The 15,523-nt window shown below is 41.3% G+C and overlaps 1 long non-coding RNA gene and 1 pseudogene across 1 annotated transcript; both read left to right on the forward strand.

Moving 5' to 3' along the window:
* The first annotated feature begins 2,048 nt into the window (after positions 1 to 2,048).
* On the forward strand, positions 2,049 to 2,705 carry LOC128484347 (uncharacterized). The gene is made up of 2 exons (XR_008351146.1): positions 2,049 to 2,090; positions 2,561 to 2,705. It is a non-coding gene; the product is annotated as an uncharacterized LOC128484347 (long non-coding RNA).
* Positions 2,706 to 9,193: 6,488 nt separating this feature from the next.
* LOC128484045 (thymic stromal cotransporter homolog) lies at positions 9,194 to 12,641 on the forward strand (annotated as a pseudogene).
* Positions 12,642 to 15,523: the final 2,882 nt, after the last annotated feature.

Here is a 15,523-nt window from a genome sequence, read left to right on the forward strand (position 1 = left end):
TATTAGTGCTGATTGTCTGGTTGTGTTAGTGTCTGGGTGTGTGTTAATGTATGGGTCTGGTGGTGTTAGTGTGAATGTCTGGGTGTGTGTGTATTAGTGGTGATTGTCTGGTTGTGTTAGTGTGAGTCCCTGGGTGTGTGTGCTTTAGTAAAAAGATTGTGAGGAGAACCGGTGTGCCCCAAAAATAGTGTGTGCTAAATAAGTAAATCTCTTAAAAATACTTCCCTTTTGTTTTCTCACAGCTGCCTCCTTAAAAACAACTCTCTCCAGGTGTTGTAAAGTATAGGTTCAATTTCAATAGGGGGCGCTCATGTAAGAAAAACAAACGAAACAACAATAGTGTAGACTGTTCAGACGATACGGTGTTAATTATATTGCGTTAGTTGCACTCACAATAGTGCTGAAGATTTGTGTCTGTTTCTCATTCCCCTCTCATAGCAGCTCGTGAAAAAGGTAGTAAATGGTTGCAATCACGGGATCCAATGCACGTAAAATTATGTGCAAGGTGCGCCCAGGGAGGGGGGTAGGGGAAGCCCACGGTGTCCAGGATCTCTTCTCCAAATGTCGTGGAATTTCCGGTCCAATCCCCCGAACGCTGTGATACAGTGTGTCAACTTCTTCCAGCCAGGGAGCGGGAAAACCACCCCCAGAGAATAAACAACTGCTGCTTATATTTAAAAATATAGGTTTATTATGGGAATATGCCTTTAAAATAATTTTATTTAAATTTTAAAAAAAAGTACTTTAAGATATATAAAATATAAATATGTAAAAGTCAAACGATTAAGTGAAATAAAAAGTCTTTCCTCAACGCGTTTCGGCTTTAATGGCTTCCTCAGGAAAAAAGAATTTGATCGCTTCTTCCACTCTTTTTATGTGTGTTAATTCGTTGTATTTTCTTCTATATACGCTAGATGGCGGTGTAACGTTGTTTCCCAGAACATGAGGACGTGTTGTACGCACATGTACACTAGGTGGCGCTGTTACGTCATTCCACAATACGTGAGGACGTATTGGAGGCTGGATGTGCGTACTGGCGTCATTCTGTTTATACGCGTCCCCATAGAAACGGCTTCTCCTTCTCCGTAGGGCTGTCTCTTTTCTTGGTGTTGCATCAGGTCCCAGTGTCCTGCTGTGCTGTGCAGTGCAGATGTTAAGAAATGACATTTGAAGACGGATTAACATGAACGCTAAGTATAAACGCTATAGGATGTAAACGTTTAAGGATGTGATTGCATTAAACGTGGATATATGAACTATAACTAAACATACTATGGGTTTTGTTTATACATAAATGTCTATATGAATCCACGGAAAAGAGAGCAATAAGGGTGGAAAAGTGCCAAACAATAATACAAAATATGAAATATTGGAATTGTGTATAGTAAAAAGTAATATTGAAGAAGCCATGAATGAATAAGTAGTCTGTGTCTATTTATTTCAAATGGGGGTTAGGATCCCTTAGGTGAAAGCGTGAATATCCAAGTTTATGTTCAAGCCTCCTTTTTTTATATGTTCCTAATTTAAAGATCCACTTAGTTTCCTTTCTTGAAATGTTTTCTGCACTATTCCCTCCTCTCCAATTTGGGGGTACAATGTCTATTCCCATGATTCAAAATTGATTAATTGAGAAAACAGGACATGAATTACAGTATCGCGGGACACCGTGTTTAATGCTTGAATTCATAATGTTCCCAAGATGTTCCTAAATTCTTCCTTTAAGTGGTCTGGTTGTTCTTCCCCCATACTGTGCACCACATGGACATTGTAATAAATAAATTACAGATTTGGTGGTGCAGGTGATGAATTTCTTAATTTCGTATGTAGTCCCTGTCCTATTACTGATAAAACTGTTTGTTTTCCTTGTTAGGTAGGTGCACATCTTGCACCTACCGCATGGGAAAAAACCAATGGGTTTCTTGCCCAGAAAGGTATTAAAATTAATTTCTGTTTTCTTTGTTGGGAGGAAAATGTTTTTCAAATTATTTGTTTTTTTTGTATATGATTTGAGGTTTTTCCGGTAAGAGGGGACCTAAAATGTCATCGCCCTTCAGGACATGCCAGTGTTTCCGCAATATCTTTTTAATGTGGTGAGCCTTAGTATTATATTCCTTAATGAATGAAAAACTGAAATCTTTTAGTAGATGAGATCTGTCCATTTGTTCCACTTTCTGTTGACTTCTCGCTCATAACTCTATTGGATAGTGTTTCTCCCTAAATTTACTTTTAATATCTGTGGTGTGTTTAATAAAGTCCTGGTCCCGTGTACAGTTCCTCCTTATTCTCATCATCTGTCCCGTGGGGATGTTATCTAACCATGCTGGGTGATGACAGCTTGTGTAATCAATGAAACCATTGGCATCGGTAGCATTTTTATAATTTCTGGAGCATTGCCTTCTGTGAATAGTTCCACATCCAAGAATTCAACACTTTGCTTTAGTATGTTGAAAGTAAATTTTAGGTTGTATTGGTTCTGGTTGATGTATTCTATAAATTGATGTAATTTATCCAGTGTTCCCCTCCATATAATTAACACATCATCGATATATCTCTTCCACAGCACCAGGTCTGCTTCAAATGGATTGTTGTGCCATATCTGTTCTGCTTCCCATTCGGCTACGAAAAGGTTGGCGTAACTCGGCACGAACCTGGCACCCATGGCTGTCCCACATAGATGACGGTAAAACTGGTGTTCAAACAAGAAATAGTTATATTTCAAAATAAAATCGATACATTCCAAAATGAAATCCTTCCGATGTGTTGCATGTTATCTCCATGTTTAATGCTATCTCAATGAGTAGTGTTATGTCCATGTTTAATGCTATGTCCATATTTAATGTTATCTCTATCTGTAATGTGTGACAGTGTAAACCCCAGGGAGATGCTTAGTGTGGCATTTGGGTACAGGTGCTATCCAGATCGTAAATATGGGTCCCTAGGGTGGAGCAATTGGAGAGCAGGGTGGGCCAATGCTCCGTTTCCCCATGCTGTGGAAATTCCATGCCGAGTTTTCCAGGACGCAAGAAATCTGCAGGATCCGGTCCGGGATGCCAATGGGGCCGGCATCAGGCACAGGTGCTGGACATTAAAAACCCCTGGAGCCTGATACTCAGAGAGACTGTTGGGGGAAGAGGAAGTTCCCTGTGCTCCCAGGGCAAGGAGAGGCCCCGAAGAAGACAATCCCTGAGCCAAGTGAGGCAATACCTGCCTGGACGTTTTGTGTGTTGTCTGGGGGAGGTTTTCCAGAGCCTGGCGTAGCTGGGTCTGGCTGGGAGGTTGAGGTAGTGGGTGATTAGGCTGGTCAGTCTGCACCAGCATAGTTCAGTTAGAGAGGGCTCCAATTGGGAGCTAGGTTTTCTTTTGCAGGTTTCACAGATATGCAATACTTTTATCCAGCAAAAAGAAACTTCACGTCCGGATCATCAATAAGTTGTCACAAACACATCAAGGCCATCCTCCATAAGCATATGTATTTCAGCCAGCAATACACAAGGGCACATACCATGCAACAGTCAAACAGTGGTTTTTGGGGTTTAAGCGGTTAAAATAAGGAGGAAAAAAAACGAAAAAAAAAAAAATGAGCTGCTGTTCCTGGCTCTAATTGCCCTGGAGGACTTAGGTGCTTAGGACCCCTAAAAGTGACATGTATGGCCCTCATGCTATAGGGTTTGTCACATATGGTGGAGGATGCGGGCAAAGCACTGCTATGGTCTGTGGGCAGAAAGCAGGAACCAAAAAAAAAACAAAAAAAAAAGAAAAAAAAAATGAGCTGCTGTTCCTGGCTCTAATTGCCCTAGAGGACTTAGGTGCTTAGGACCCCTAAAAGTGACATGTATGGCCGTCATGCTATAGGGTTTGTCACATATGGTGGAGGATGCGGGCAAAGCACTGCTATGGTCTGTGGGCAGAAAGCAGGAACCAAAAAAAAAAAAGAGAAAAAATTCGCTTTATTTTAACCGCTTAAACCCCAAAAACCACTGTTTGACTGTTGCATGGTATGTGCCCTTGTGTATTGCTGGCTGAAATACATATGCTTATGGAGGATGGCCTTGATGTGTTTGTGACGACTTATTGATGATCCGGACGTGAAGTTTCTTTTTGCTGGATAAAAGTATTGCATATCTGGGAAACCTGCAAAAGAAAACCTAGCTCCCAATTGGAGCCCTCTCTAACTGAACTATGCTGGTCCAGACTGACCAGCCTAATCACCCACTACCTCAACCTCCCAGCCAGACCCAGCTACGCCAGGCTCTGGAAAACCTCCCCCAGACAACACACAAAACGTCCAGGCAGGTATTGCCTCACTTGGCTCAGGGATTGTCTTCTTCAGGGCCTCTCCTTGCCCTAGGAGCACAGGGAACTTCCTCTTCCCCCAACAGTCTCTCTGAGTATCAAGCTCCAGGGGCTTTTAATGTCCAGCACCTGTGCCTGATGCCGGCCCATATAGGAATCCCGGACCGGATCCTGCAGATTTCTTGCCTCCTGGAAAACTCGGCATGGAATTTCCACAGCATGGGGAAACGGAGCATTGGCCCACCCTGCTCTCCAATTGCTCCACCCCAGGGACCCATATTTATGATCTGGATAGCACCTGTACCCAAATGCAACACTAAGCATCTCCCTGGGGTTTACACAAATGCTATGTCCATGTTTAATGCTTTATCCATATGTAAGGCAGTGTCAGTGTTTAATGCTATCTCCATGTTTAATGTTATCTCTATGTGCAATGCTATGTCCATGTTTAATGCTATTGTCAGGAACCACTTTTTCGCTGCCTGAACCATGGCTTTTTTTATACCTGTGGTGTTTAAATCTGCTACCACTAGTGGCCGCCCTTTGGAGCACTCAGAACTCAGGTGTGCCTTGTTACCTGGGTTGAGCCCTAGCCAATACATCCAGCTGTCCCTTGTTACCTGTGATTACCCTGCCTTTATGAACCTGCCCTGCCCTTCAGTCAGGGCCTTTGTATTGAAGTCTATGGATCTTCCTGCTGTGGCTCGGCACCTGTACTGTTCCTGGTTCCCTGCTTTGTGTCCTGATCAAGCGGACTCCCTGCTTTGTGTCCTGATCAAGCGGACTCCCTGCTTTGTGTCCTGATCAAGCGGGCTCCCTGCTTTGTGTCCTGATCAAGCGGGCTCCCTGCTTTGTGCCCTTATCAAGCGGACTCCCTGCTTTGTGTCCTGATCAAGCGGGCTCCCTGCTTTGTGCCCTGATCAAGCGGGCTCCCTGCTTTGTGCCCTGATCAAGCGGGCTCCCTGCTTTGTGCCCTGATCAAGCGGGCTCCCTGCTTTGTGCCCTGATCAAGCGGGCTCCCTGCTTTGTGCCCTGATCAAGCGGGCTCCCTGCTTTGTGCCCTGATCAAGCGGGCTCCCTGCTTTGTGTCCTGATCAAGCGGGCTCCCTGCTTTGTGCCCTGATCAAGCGGGCTCGCTGCTTTGTGCCCTGATCAAGCGGGCTCGCTGCTTTGTGTCCTGATCAAGCGGACTCGCTGCTTTGTGTCCTGATCAAGCGGACTCGCTGCTTTGTGTCCTGATCAAGCGGACTCGCTGCTTTGTGTCCTGATCAAGCGGACTCGCTGCTTTGTGTCCTGATCAAGCGGACTCGCTGCTTTGTGTCCTGATCAAGCGGACTCGCTGCTTTGCGTCCTTCCAAACGGACTCCCTGCTATGCGTCCTTCCAAGCGGACTCCCTGCTTTGCGTCCTTCCAAGCGGACTCCCTGCTATGCGTCCTTCCAAACGGACTCCCTGCTATGCGTCCTTCCAAGCGGACTCCCTGCTATGCGTCCTTCCAAGCGGACTCCCTGCTATGCGTCCTTCCAAGCGGACTCCCTGCTATGCGTCCTTCCAAGCGGACTCCCTGCTATGCGTCCTTCCAAGCGGACTCCCTGCTATGCGTCCTTCCAAGCGGACTCCCTGCTATGCGTTCTTCCAAACGGACTCCCTGCTATGCGTTCTTCCAAACGGACTCCCTGCTATGCGTCCTTCCAAACGGACTCCCTGCTTTGCATCCTTCCAAGCGGACTCCCTGCTTTGTGTCCTTCCAAGCAGACTCCCTGCTTTGTGTCCTCATGAAGACCATTCACCTACATCTGTTACATCACCTGAGAAATCCAACAAGCCTGTTACCAGTATGAAAAAGGAATCTTCTAGGAAACGTGAACCCCTTACCACAACCGAATTGCAACAAAGGCGTGATGATGAGGCTTGCTTTTACTGTGGCAAAAATGGACACTGGATCACCCAATGTCCTCTGAAACCTCCAAAACCCTCTGTACTGATTGAACAGTCTACGTCACAAGCACAGAGCTCTCCTAAAAGGGGAAGTAGCTTTATTCCCCAGGACAGTGAACCCATGGAGTATATACCACCCCTGGTGATTCCTAATGCTTCTCAAACTCCAGTGGATGTCCAGCTGAAGCCTGAAGCCTGATGACTGTTCTGTGATGGAATGCAGCTTCTGTGATTCTACAGTCTGTGGCAGTGTGGGTTGCTCCCATATGGATGAACTTCCTATTGCTTTCTGTTCAGCCATGATTGCAACTCCTATCACTCTTACCTCAGCAAAGTGTGATACACCAGAGACTACCATAGCCCCTAATATCTCCTCTGGACTGATAGCAAAGATACATGACCCTATTCCATCTCTGAGGAGGAAGGGACCTTCCATCAGTGCTTCCCATACCAAGTCTGCTTCTCCTGTTTTGAACCAGTGCAGTTCTGGTACTACCCCCCTGCCCCCAGTAGTGCCCTGGGTACAGGGCAGCTATGTGACCCCTGGTACATGGAAAGAGAAAGCACTGAATCATACCTTCTCATCAACTTCTTCAGCATCCAGTCCTAATTTGACCTATGATTGCACCACAGATAACCTTTCCTTTGATTGTGTTATTACCTCTAATGGCAATATAATCAGAAATGAAGACCTGGAGATCTGTGAACAAGCTTTACCGAAAAAGAAAAAGAAGAAATCACGTTAAGTACACCCTTCTGCTCAGTTTATTAAAGGTGTACAGATTTTGTTCAGACTGTTCGCATTCAGTGACCGCTCCTTGGGGAGGGGGTACTGTCAGGAACCACTTTTTCGCTGCCTGAACCATGGCTTTTTTTTATACCTGTGGTGTTTAAATCTGCTACCACTAGTGGCTGCCCTCCGCCCTCTGGAGCACTCAGAACTCAGGTGTGCCTTGTTACCTGGGTTGAGCCCTAGCCAATACATCCAGCTGGGCCTTGTTACCTGTGATTACCCTGCCTTTATGAACCTGCCCTGCCCTTCAGTCAAATGGGTGTTTGGATGGATATATCCAGCCCTGTGTGTCCAAAATAAATCAATCTTCGTTTGGTTTTACCCTACACCGAGTCTCGGCTAGTGCCTGGGGAACCGGGGGAAGTGTGTTGTCCCAGGCTAAGGGAGCACAAGACAGCGGAGGTAGTCGGTCGGACTAGCCAGCTCCGTGACAAATGCTATGTCCATGTTTAATGCTATATCCATGTTTAATGCTATGTCATTGTGTAATGCAATGTCCATGTTTAATGTTAACTCTATGTGTAATGCTATGTCCATGTGTATCATTATCTCCATGTTTAATGTTCTGTCAATGTTTAATGCTCTGTCCATGTTTAATGCTATGTCCATGTTTAATGCTATGTCTGTGAGTAGGTCTACATCCATGTTTAATGCTATCTCCATGTGTAATGCGATGTCTATTTTTAATGCGATGTCTATTTTTAATGCGATGTCTATTTTTAATGCGATGTCTATTTTTAATGCGATGTCCGTTTATATTGAACTGATGATGTTACGCAGTCTATTAAAGGGAAAGAGCTTGCGGTGGAGGCATAATCATCCACAGAAGCTTTGTGCTTCCGTGTTGTCAATTACGTTTTGCCTTTTCTTTTCTACAGGTATAAATACACAGTTAACCTCTTAGTGTCCAGAGGGAAGGACAATCTTTCAAGCCATGGTTCCCCAGAGGTTTCCACCCTTAGGGTGGTTTTTCCTCTCCTGCGTGCTGAAAGGTGACTCTTCGTGAGTCTCGAGGTAGCTGTCACCATGATCATTGCTTTCAGGCCTAATTAATTGGACTATTAATTTTGTAATTAATAATAAACAAATTAAATGACCATCAGTTTCTGTTGTGTTTTTTATACTATTGACTAAAAGTAGCTGTAACCATATGTAATAACAAAAATGAATGGAGTTTATCCAGACCAATGGTTCGGGCCCAACCAGTGTGTATGCTAAAGATCTGAAGGGCTGGCTTCCTCATGGCCCTTTGCCAGCTATTTCATGCTTTATTAAAAAACACCAATGCACAGGTGTACAAAAAGGACAATGTATGAATTTAAAAGGTTACAAATTTGCATCCGTGCGTCTCATGTTTAGACGTCACTTACATCTTCACACACATCATAGTTAAACATTTAGAATGAGTAATGTTATACAAAATACTAAAACCCCATATTTTTCATATATATCTAAACCCTCACTAAATCAGTTAAATTGACAGAACATACCCCCAACAACAATTCAGGTGTCCAGATTGTATATGCATTTCGAGCATTTTAATTGGGCTTATAAGGTGTATATTGCTGTTTTGGAACTGTTTTTTTTACATTTAGTATGTTGGGTTTGTAACTGGAAATTTTAAACAAAGAAGCCATGAACACCACCCAATCTAGGATATGTCACTAGTGGTTTCAGGACACAGTCCAAGCAAACATTTGGCCACCAATCACTGCCGAAATTAGCTATAGAAATACTTTGTTGAATTTTTTTTCACCAACGCTTCTGTGTTTTTTAGAATTTTTGTGGCACAGGTTATGAGTTATGGCAGAGAAATCCAGTATGTGTTTTTTAGATTATGGAAATACCCTACATGCATAGGTTTTTTTATATTATTTTTTTTTTTAACTTGCCTGGAACAAACTTTTTGATAGCTGCGGAGAGTTTTTATGTAGGTCATGTGCCATCAAAATACCCTACATTTTCATCTTGTTTTATTAAGTTGCAGCAATCCTACGTTTTTTTTTGTTTTTTTATCTCAATTCAAATCTCCATTTATTCAAGGTATGCGTAAAGACAAGTTATAGTGTGTACATTAAAAGGAATGAGAGACACCTCCCGCGTTTGCACAGTAAAACAACGGTCCACTAAAACAAATCGGTAAGCATACCAGGGTCCGAAAGACTCTAAAATGAACAGTGAACAAGACCAGATACGGAGAGGAGATCAACATACTGTGATCGTGTCAGAAAATACAGTATTACAAAAATACAGCAGTATTAATAAAAAATAAACATAACTAAAACAGAATCAAAACACTCCAGGATGTCATTGCAATCCTACTGTTAAAGCACAAGCAGAACGATATATATATATATATATATATTATTGAAAACATTTCCAATTCCCTATTTTTGTATGATACAGAGACCTGGTAGAGAGGAACAGGAAGGGCAGTGGTACCTAAGGAGTCTGTCCTAATACCTTTTTTATAGCAGACTTTTTGTGCGTTTGGTGGGGGGATTGTACAAAGAAAATGCCATTTTTGTCTTTGGATCAGAGGATGTTTCTCAAAATCTTTAGCTGGAACTGTAGAAAAGTGTAATTCTTTCCAGTTCCAAATTTATCTTAAAGTACCTTTGTATTAAACACGGAAACTTGGGTCAGGTAGATCACAACTTTTGTATACCATGTTGTGGTTTTGCCTAACACTAGGTAGGGCTGTTGACTTTGATCAGAAAGGTATACCCCACCACGTTTTATTGTTATTGATAATGCACTGTGGTTTTGGGAACTGTGCATCACCCTTACCTCTGACATGTACCAGCACCAAACTTTCATTGTGTATGGAGGAGAGAACATACTCTACATGTCTTCACAGAGCACTTTTGTTTTGGGTACACCAATTGGTGGATGGAAGCTTTTTAGGCTGGGGTGTCATATATATAAAAAAAAAATTAAAAATTAACTCCAGGCTGGTATCAGAATTATCTACCTGGATACCAAAGGTACATACATTTCTAGTTTCCTATTTTTTCTTCTTGCTACATAACCCTGCACCCACTGATCTTTATACTTTTTTAACCTGGTCCATGCTATAAGCACATAAGCTTTCTAGACCTCAGAGGTCTTTTCGTCACCATTTCTTCTGTAGGAGAGACCTCTGATGTCCAAACATACACCTTTCAATAGAAATCATACAACGTATGCAGTTAAGTGTCCATTTTGCTTGTGGAGCTCAGTAAGAACAATACCAAGACTTTGCTACACTTTTAATTTTATTTCAAATATTTTAAATACACGATGGATACTTAACATAGACACAACTGTACAATGGAACTGACAACATGTTGATATTGTTTTAAAGATACAACACCTGGCTTCTTCAAAATATACATAAATAAAAATTAATTAATTCAATCTGAATCCCGTTATGAGCGATGTATTCCTGGTTTTCATCACATTGGTTACAGATCTTCAATTTTATCTGGCAAGTGGGTCCAATACAAAAGCCCGACAAATGGAGATATTATTATATTGTGGAGCCTTGAACAAGTTTTCTAGTGTGAACTCTTAATTCAACTCTTTCTTATTCATTTATTGAATATCAATGCACTTATTTCACTTTTTTTCAATTGTTTTTTCTCTCTCTAATTAATGATATAATTCATTATGTTTAAACAGTTTGGTGGTTTCATGGGAACGTGAAAGTGGCCATACCAAGTCAGGACTCTAGGAATGATTCTTAGAATCATGTTGATGCATTGTCATCTTTAAAGAGTTTCTTCTGAATCACTGTCATCGGGAAGGTTCATACAGGTTATCAGAGAAATATAGAGAAGAGCATCTCTGGATAGCTTCACCTTACTGATGGGAATCTCCGAGCGTGGTTTCTCCTTCTCTGTAACATAAGTTACATGCACCGGGCCTTTGAAGTCAGTTGTGGAGATGTTGCCATGTGTGTTCCGATTCATGTTGACACTTGAGACTCCTGTTTCTTCTGCGTACTCTTTATAAGAGGAGTCACAGCCACCCCAACGCCTGTGCGAAGGACAAAGAACCATTTAGACAAGTGATATTCACAGAAAATGTTCCATCTGAAGGAGAGACCCGTGACTTTCTGAAAACCTTTGTAACTTTAGATCGTTTTGTATCTTGGTCCAATAAAGTATCAACTTTGACGTAATACCCTACTATCACCCTTTCAACTGAGCTGAGCTGAGTAAAAACACATTAAGAACAATCTCAATGCTCGCTTGACAGCCTTATCACACCAACATCAGCACTCACTAAATAAGACTGCAAAGTAAAATCTAGATCTAGGCTTTCCTGTGTATTTGACATCACAGCAGGCACAGACCTCCCTAATACCCCTTTGGCCAACCTGTGTGACCTCTGGAGACGTTATTATGTGAAGTCATGTCCTGGTACTCCAAGATTACGCTCAGTACAAGGATGAGGAGGTAGGTTATGTGTCCCTCCCAACAGGGCTGGCCTAAGGGGTGTGCGACCTGTGCGGCCGCACAGGGCGCCATGGCAACAGGGGCGCCTGTCCGGGACTTAAATTAAAACATCAGGGTTTTTTTTTGTTTTGTTTTGTTTTAACTTTATTTAACATCCTCCATGTTTAATAATACAATCGCGTAGAGCTCTACACGCTGCCCGGACTAAGCACCGGGGACTCAGATGCAGGGGACCTGGATCCTCCTGTGTTATCCCCCCCCCAACTTACCGGTGCTTCTGAGTCCCCGGTGCTTAGTCCGGTCATTATAATAGAACTATTGCGGCTTCCAACATTTCTGAGGAGGATGCATTACAAAAAGGCATCTCTAATTTTTACATAACATACAATGTGATTATGGGTTTAACCCCAATTCTGTCTTCCTATATTCTGGCAAAAATAGGTGACAAAATTGGACTGGCCTATAGAGGTGATGTTTGGTTCTGCTGCTTTAAATGGTTTAACTGGGTGGTTCACATCCTATTGAGCTGGAGTTATGGCCTGGGCCTCACAGTGTTCCTCGGAGAGCAGAACATCTCTTAGACTCATCATCATTGAACTGGTGTATGGATTGGCAGGCTTTGTTGGCAGTTTGATATCCGGTCACATATTTATCAATGTATACTTTACAAATCATCAAGGTGCCATCCTTGCTTACTGCAGCACTGCCTGTTATGCATTGTGTGTCCTTTACAGCATTTTTGTTTTAAGACCACCTGAAAAAACTGAAGCCGAAGAAACAAACAATGAGGACAAAATCATCAAAAAAAGTCAAAATGATCAAATGAACTCAGAACAAGGCAGTTTGTTGACTGAGAAGTCCACTGATGTCCGTGTACCTGACAATCAAAGCAACATGTCACCATCAAAATGGATGCTTATTATCATGTTTACCAGTGCAATCGTATTTAACGTGGCTCTTACTGCAACAGAAGATGTGATTAATGTATTTGTACTAAAAAAGCCCTTAAGCTGGGGTCCAGTTGAAGTTGGTTATGGTTACGCTGCATCCTACATGACTTATATCACTAGCTTTTTAGGCGTTTTTGTTCTTTCCAAGTGTTTGAGTGATATGAGCCTGATAATTATTGGAATGCTGTCATTCAGCTCCGGGATACTTATAATGGGGACATACTAAAACGAATGACAAAATGGAATGCCCATAGACTATAATGGGGAGGAATGCCCATAGACTATAATGGGGAAGAATGCCCATAGACTTTAATGGAAGGGAAAAGAATCATTGATTTTGAAATAAAAGCTTAAGAAATAGCATTTAGATCTTTGGCACACATACTCCCCTAGCACACACATGTGATCTAAAACTCAGATTACGTTGGATTATAGCTGTTTTCTATGGAATGACAGGTGAATGACAGTTTTGAGGGAATGCCCATAGGATATAATGGGAGAAAAATCAAACCTTTTTTTCAGACAAAACCCTCTGAAAAGTCATATAGATCTTTGGCACATATACTCTCCTAGTACAGATACATGATCTAAAACTCATATTAAGTGGGATTATAGCTGTTTTCTATGGAATGACAGGTGAATGACAGTATTGATGGAATGCCCATAGGATATAATAGGAGAAAAATCAAACCTGTTTTTCAGACAAAACCCTCTAAACTATCATATAGATCTCTGGCACATATACTCTCCTAGTACAGGTATAGGTTCTAAAACTCATATTATGTGGGATTATAGCTGTTTTCTATGGAATGACAGGTGAATGGCAGTATTGATGGAATGCCCATAGGATATAATGGGAGAAAAATCAAACCTGTTTTTCAGACAAAACCCTCTGAAATATCATATAGATCTTTGGCACGTATACTCCCTTAGTACAGAGACAGGATCTAAAACTCATATTATTTGGGATTATAGCTGTTTTCTATGGAATGACAGGAGAATGACAGTTTTGAGGGAATGCCCATAGGATATAATGGGAGAAAAATTAAACTTGTTTTTTTAGAGAAAACCCTCTGACATATCATATAGATCTTTGTCATGTATACTCCCCTAGTACAGTTATAGGTTCCAAACCTCATATTAAGTGGAATTATAGCTGTGTTCTATGGAATGACAGGTGAATGACAGTATTGATGGAATGCCCATAGGATATAATGGGAGAAAAATCAAACCTGTTTTTCAGACAAAACCCTCTGAAATATCATATCGATCTTTGTCATGTATACTCCCCTAGTACTGTTATAAGTTCCAAACCTCATATTAAGTGGAATTATAGCTGTGTTCTATGGAATGACAGGTGAATGACAGTATTGATGGAATGCCCATAGGATATAATGGGAGAAAAATCAAACCTGTTTTTCAGACAAAACCCTCTGAAATATCATATCGATCTTTGGCACACATACTCCTCTAGTACAGGTATAGGTTCTAAACCTCATATTAAGTGGAATTATAGCTGTTTTCTATGGAATGACAGGTGAATGACAGTATTGATGGAATGCCCATAGGATATAATGGGAGAAAAATGTAACTTGTTTTTTAGAGAAAACCCTCTGACATATCATATAGATCTTTGTCATGTATACTGCCCTAGTACAGTTATAGGTTCCAAACCTCATATTAAGTGGAATTATAGCTGTGTTCTATGGAATAACAGGTGAATGGCAGTATTGATGGAATGCCCATAGGATATAATGGGAGAAAAATGTAACTTGTTTTTTAGAGAAAACCCTCTGACATATCATATAGATCTTTGGCACACATACTCCCCTAGTACAGAGACAGGATCTAAAACTCATATTATGTGGGATTATAGCTGTTTTCTATGGAATGACAGGTGAATGACAGTATTGATGGAATGCCCATAGGATATAATGGGAGAAAAATCAAACTTGTTTTTTTTAGAGAAAACCCTCTGACATATCATATAGATCTTTGTCATGTATACTCCCCTAGTACAGTTATAGGTTCCAAACCTCATATTAAGTGGAATTATAGCTGTTTTCTATGGAATGACAGGTGAATGACGGTATTGATGGAATGCCCATAGGATATAATGGGAGAAAAATCAAACCTGTTTTTCAGACAAAACCCTCAGACATATCATATAGATCTTTGTCATGTATACTCCCCTAGTACAGAGACAGGATCTAAAACTCATATTATGTGGGATTATAGCTGTTTTCTATGGAATGACAGGTGAATGACAGTTTTGAGTGAATGCCCATAGGATATAATGGGAGAAAAATCCTTACTTGTTTTTTAGAGAAAACCCTCTGACATATCATATAGATCTTTGGCACATATACTCCCCTAGTACAGAGACAGGATCTAAAACTCATATTATGTGGGATTATAGCTGTTTTCTATGGAATGACAGGTGAATGACAGTATTGATGGAATGCCCATAGGATATAATGGGAGAAAAATCAAACTTGTTTTTTAGAGAAAACCCTCTGACATATCATATAGATCTTTGTCATGTATACTCCCCTAGTACAGTTATAAATTCCAAACCTCATATTAAGTGGAATTATAGCTGTGTTCTATGGAATGACAGGTGAATGACAGTATTGATGGAATGCCCATAGGATATAATGGGAGAAAAATCAAACCTGTTTTTCAGACAAAACCCTCTGAAATATCATATCGATCTTTGGCACAAATACTCCTCTAGTACAGGTATAGGTTCTAAACCTCATATTAAGTGGAATTATAGCGGTTTTCTATGGAATGACAGGTGAATGACAGTATTGATGGAATGCCCATAGGATATAATGGGAGAAAAATCAAACCTGTTTTTCAGACAAAACCCTCTGAAATATCATATCGATCTTTGGCACACATACTCCTCTAGTACAGGTATAGGTTCTAAACCTCATATTAAGTGGAATTATAGCGGTCTTCTATGGAATGACAGGTGAATGACAGTATTGATGGAATGCCCATAGGATATAATGGGAGAAAAATGTAACTTGTTTTTTTAGAGAAAACCCTCTGACATATCATATAGATCTTTGTCATGTATACTGCCCTAGTACAGTTATA

This window comes from Spea bombifrons, chromosome 3, assembly GCF_027358695.1.
Source record: "Spea bombifrons isolate aSpeBom1 chromosome 3, aSpeBom1.2.pri, whole genome shotgun sequence".
NCBI classification, from domain to species: Eukaryota; Metazoa; Chordata; class Amphibia; order Anura; family Pelobatidae; genus Spea; species Spea bombifrons.